At 44.6% G+C, this 5,958-nt stretch overlaps 1 pseudogene; it reads left to right on the forward strand.

Annotated features, from left to right (window-relative positions):
• Positions 1-304: 304 nt before the first annotated feature.
• On the forward strand, positions 305-1,177 carry LOC134484868 (lys-63-specific deubiquitinase BRCC36-like; annotated as a pseudogene).
• The last annotated feature ends 4,781 nt before the right edge of the window (positions 1,178-5,958 follow it).

Genomic DNA, 5,958 nt, shown 5'->3' on the forward strand with positions numbered 1-5,958 from the left:
ATTGGATCAACAAATGGTCAAATCAACTAACTGAACACTTTTCAAAAGAAGCAATAAATGTACAAAGTGTCAACATCTTTAGAAACTAGGAAAATGAAATCAAAATGTAATCTATTGAGAGGCTATCACCCCAGTAGGAATGAATGACTACTACCATCAAGAAAAGAATAGGTCAGGGACTTGAGTGTGAGCCCGGCCCCTGAGCGCAGGCTCAGCTCCTAAGGGCTCTGTCTCTTGGCCGGATGTCTGAGCACCCTCTTGCACAGGTGGCCGGAGGCCCTGGGAGGAAGTGAGCGGGGAGACGATGGAGGTGCCACTGGTTCAGGCCCTGCAGGCTGTCCATCTGGATTCAGACGCCTTTCTGGTTTGTCTGAACCACGCCCTGAGTACGGAGAAGGAGGAGATGATGGGTCTGTGCATCAGGGAGCTGAACAAGGACATAAGGAGTGAGTCTAAATTCACCATGCCGGAAGTGATGTGTGCACGGTTCCGGAGAAGGTGGATGAGATCAGAGTTGTCCACATCCACTCGGTCAGCATCCTGTGCCTTTCTGACAAGAGGAAGGACCGCGTGCAGATTTCCCCAGAGCAGCTGTCCGCAGACTGGACCGAGGCTGAAAGGTGGCGGAACTCACCGGCCGTCCCATGAGAGCCGTCGGCTGGTACCATTCGCACCCTCACATAATGGTGTGGCCTTCACACCAGGGTGTTCGCATGCAAGCGATGTACCAAATGATGGACCAAGGCTTCGAGGGACTTATTTTCTCCTGTTTCATAGAAGACAAGAACACAAAGACCGGACGTGTCCTCTACACTTGCTTCCCATCCGTACAAGCCCAGAGAAGTTCAGACTATGAGAGAATTGAAATCCCCGTTCATGTCGTCCCTCACGTCACCATTGGGAAAGTTTGCCTGGAGTCCGCGGTGGAGCTGCCTTAGATCCTGTGTCAGGAGGAGCATGACACGTACAGGCAGATCCATAGCCTCACACATCTGGACTCAGTGACCAAGATCCACAATGGCTCGGTCTTCACCAAGAATCTGTGAAGCCAGATGTCGGTGGTGAGTGGGCCTCTGCTGCAGTGGTTGGAGGACGATTGGAGCAAAACCAGCAGCACCTGTGGGAGCTGCAGCGGGAGAAGGAGGAGCTCATGGCGGAGCTGCTTTCGCTCGAATAATGCAGGGGAGCAGCAAAAAAATCGGGGGTGGGGCGAACAGAAATACCTTGCGTACAATTTATTAAACAAAAATCAATTTTGAAAAAGATAAAGTCACAGGTCCCACATTATATAACTTCAAGATTTATTATTATAAAGCTACAGTGATCAAGATACGATGATATTTGCAGATGAATCAATGCAACAGGGAAGAAAATCCAGAAATAAACCCAACGATAATGTGCTTAACTCCGTTTGAAAAAGTACAAATGTGATTCAAAGAGGAAAAGACAGTAATTTATTTCAACAAATCGAACCTTCTCAAGGCAACAAAATATATAAAATAAATAAATATATAAAAGAATTTCTGAATGTATCACGTATTTAAATCCAATATGGAAGACTTAGGGAAAAAGTTATTCCAGAAAAATTTTCAGGACTTAAGGACTTAATATTTTCAACTCCAAAGCACAATTTCACAAGGAAACAAAGTAGAGAGATTGGACTTCGTCAACATTAAATCTGTTTATTCTGCAGAAAGATGAAGAGGAAACCGTTGGTGAAAAAGATGCTTCTGAAACTCGAAAGTAAATAGCACCAGTAGAAAATGAAAAGACGTAAACATTGTCACTAAAAATGGTGAAAATAGCAAATCCTGTTGAGGAGGCAAATGAAATTCTTCACACACCAGTGACGGGAGTGTAAAAATACATCGACTGGGTAGAAACGTTTGGAAAATTTTTTAAAGTTAAAGACACGCTTAGCATGTCCCAGCCACCAAGCCGCACTGTCTTGGTACAAAAACTTTTACAAATTTTTTCTTGGTAGTTTTATCTGTGAAAGTTACAAATCAGAAACAACCCAGATTTTCTACAGTGAGTCTACGGTTAAAAGAAACCATTCTTATGGTGGAATATTACTGTGCAGGAAAAAAGGAACATACTGCATAATGGTTTTGTCACTGAACTATATCTCAGCCTGACTTAACTGGATTTGGAATCATCATGTAAATACAACATGGACATGAAGGTGTTTTCAAAAAAGTTTAAGTGAGGAGAAGACTGATTCTTAACGGAGGTGACACCATCCCAAGGGGTAGGGCCTCAGACTGAATAAGAAGAAGGAAATGATGATATCAGCAGGTCTGTCAAACATGGTGGAATATATGCCTTCAAATTGTGAGTCAAGATAAACCCTTCCTTACATAAGTTGCTTTTGGCAGGTCTTTTGTCAAAGAAATAAAAAAAGAAAGAAAGAAAAAGAAAAAAGAAAAGAATAGGTCACTGAGGATATAGGGAAAGGAAAATAAACACTGTAGTATAAGTGTAAATTAGTAGAGCCACTGTGAGAACAGGTGCCAGTGTCTGAAATACTAAGACTGAGTTATTGTTGAGTTCAGCTATAGCATTTCTAGGTGCAAACCAGAGGTCAAAGTCTGCTTTCTGTAGAGACACCTGTACACGAGAGCCTGTTGCTACACTGTTCACTGGCTACACTGTAGCCAAATCATAGAATCAGCCTAGATATTGCAGTGCAACAATGGATAATGAAAATGCTGTCCATTATGAATAGAATTTCATTAAATCACAGTGGAGGATGAATGGGTTTGGAGATCATCCTATTAAGCAAAAGCAGGGAGTAGCTATCATGTAAGGCTTATGGGAAAGCATGAGTAGAACCATTGGAGGTTGGGGGAGCAGGGAGAGCAGGAAGGGGAATATAGGGCTGGACATGGACAAGATTGTTACATAGTGTTACATACTGTTAAAGTTCCCCAGACCTTAGCAGAACTGACTCCATGAAGGAAGCACCATTCAGGCTTTGAAGCTCAACATTTAGGCAGCACCATCTGCCAAAACAAAAACAAGACCTTCTTTATCAAAGCTCAGAGTTGTAAGAAAGCCTCTGAATGTACTAATCTTCCCTTTTGACTTCTGTAGGTCTGCTTCTGGCTGCTCTTGTTAACTGAAATATGTAAACTCGGGGTATCCTTTTCTGTGCTTAAAAGCTCACCCTGAGAAAAGTTTGGGGCTACACTGGGGCACCAAACACCCAGTGTAGTCACTGGCTGGATAATGAAGACTTTCTATTGGCTTAAACCCATGTCTAAGTCATCTTAGAGAAAACCATCTCATAACAATACATCTATAAAAATGTCACAAAATCCCTTTTTTTGTCTACTGGGGACAAAAGGTCCTTGCACTCAGAGAGCACTAGGGAACCAGAAATGTTAAACATGCAAGGGACCTCCACAAAGAAGGATATAAAATACCTATTTTCCAACCAGAAGGTTGGAAGTGGATATTTTAATGACCTGGTGACCCTTTGCTATCTGTGGAGGCATAGATGCCTCACCGACCCTTTGCTATATGTGCAGACCTCACTCACATTCCCCAGAATGTTTATCCCAGCCTCTCCCTCCCTATCCTTACCTTTAATTGCAAGATAACAGAGCCCGTGTTATGGGAATGCCACATGTATTCTTTTTTTTTTTTTTGCCACATGTATTCTATGACCAGCTGACCTCTGTGCTCTCTCTACCAGGGACCACACTGGGTTCTAGGTCTTTAAGCTATGGTCACACATACTTTGCAAAGGAGTCTTTATGTGGTCACACCTTAAGCTTTATTGTGCTCCTGTAATGGGGATGATTATAGCCTGGAAACTTTTTCCCAAACTGTACTGTGTTTTCAATATACCGACAGTGAAACACCTGGCATCAGGCTCCCAAGTTGACAAAGTCAACTTGCACCAGGATTTTGTTCTCATCTCTTCGAGGTTCACTTCCCTGCATAGATCCTTGCAGGGTTCCTCTTTGTGTCTGCGGATACTGACTGACTGATTAGTGCTGCTAGTTATCTAGTTCTGGCCCTCAACACTGTTCCTCACCCATCTCAGAGTTGGAACTAACTTTTTATAACTAAAGGAAAAAATTAATCTATTACTTTAGCAGATCCCTAGCTTCCAATAACCTAAAAGCTCAGGTAGTATCTGCAGCCTATAGAAAGTCTACCCATATCTTGTTGAACCTGCTTCTGAAATAACCCACCAACGCATTTTAAACTTGCCTTGATTTATGACTTTCTCTGTTCTGTAGAACTTGAAACTGCTTCTGCACTGGGACATGGAATTTGGGGTGACTTACATCTGTGTTCCTGGGGCCATGGCCACCCAAAATGGCCCCTGAGTAAACTCTTATTCTCCTTAAGGTGAGAGCTGTGGTTTTGTGTGGACACTTGTAAACAAAGATTAGACAGGGAAACGTGAGGACAGTGTGTCATGGGGCTTTGTGTGCAGGGCATCCAGCAGTCTCCAGAATAAGCTGAGGCAGATAGAGAGGTGTGGCCAGGAGGAAACCACTTACAGGAAGTTTGTGTGGGTTGAACACAAAGTCATTTATGGCCATGCTCACAAGGCACACCTGGCCATGTTTGTGCTGATATGTCAGTAAATCACTTATTCAGCTCCATTAGGTGCCTGGAAGATGTCTTCCTCAAGGCCTCTGACTGCTGACTTTCCCCAACGGCATGGCTGAGCTGATCTCCACATGCCAGAACACCCAGTGGGATTCTGATTCAAGTTTCTCATTCTTAGGATGACCTTGATCCTTGGAGAATCAGGGATGAGGAAGAGGTGGCAGGTGACAAGCTCAACCGGCCCAACAGGAATTTCAGACCCTGAGCAATACCTGTGCCTTGCTTCTGCACCTTGGCAATAAGGCAGATCGCCCAGAATCTCTTTGTGCAACATCATCTTCTTCATTCTCCCAAGGCCCTGGGAAAACCCACAGGCTCCAATTGGTGGTTCTATGGTATGGAAGTAGGAACCAGAGCCTGGTTGGTCTTAGTGCCTTTGCTGGGACTGCAGGTGGTAGCATGGGTGGGACTTTTCCTTTTCATCTGGAGATGCTCATCTCTAAGGTGCTGTCTTAGCAATGATTCCCAATGGTACCAGCCATCATGATGACTGAACCAATACATCGGCAGCTGGTCTATCACATCCATAGTCTGGAAGCAGAGAGTAAACAGGAAGCTGGTCTGTAAAACTCCAAGGTCCACCCACTACCTCCAGCTAGGCCTCACCTCCCAAAGATTTCATAAGCTTTCTAAACAGCACAACCAGAAGGGGGCCAAATGTTCTAACATGGGAACCTGTGGGAGACAGTTCACATTCAAACCAGGTCAGGTGTGGAGGGAATGCTCCTGCCAGAGGCAGATTGTATAAGCAGCCTACAGTGGGCTTCCTTTGTCCTTGTTGCCTGCATGCCTGGTGCAGATGCTCCAACTCTGCCCTGAGGTGGTGGTGGTAGTGATGGTGGTAGCATTGCTGCTGTACTCAGGAAGGCCCAACACAGCTTCCAAGGTCCCGCCTCTGACTAATGATAGATCGGGATGGAGACCCTTCTCTCGAGGCTACAGGTCAACCTAGGTCACTGAGGTGAGAAAAACATATTTGCTAAATCCCGGCCCATCCCCAGGTTAAACTGAGCTTAGCCTAATCTGGGGCACAGGCAGTTCTTACAGGAACTTTTGCTAATCCATACTGTTCTGCTCCAGTAACCACAAGGCTTTCGGCTCCCCAATCAAACAGAAACACTAGGTGAAACCACTGTGCCCTTATTAAAACTTCATGTCCTGCCAAGCTTGGTAACAGCTATCGTAGCTACACCTTACCTTTATAAACCCCCTACTCACTCAGCTCAGGGTGACTCTAGAATTGTAGTCATGAGGGCATGCGCTAGTCTCAGTCTGTGCAGCTCAAGAAAAACTTCAGAGTCATAAAAGGCTCATCCTGGTCTCCTC

Source organism: Rattus norvegicus, chromosome 1 (genome assembly GCF_021556685.1).
Source record: "Rattus norvegicus strain SHRSP/BbbUtx chromosome 1, alternate assembly SHRSP_T2T, whole genome shotgun sequence".
Taxonomy (NCBI): Eukaryota; Metazoa; Chordata; class Mammalia; order Rodentia; family Muridae; genus Rattus; species Rattus norvegicus.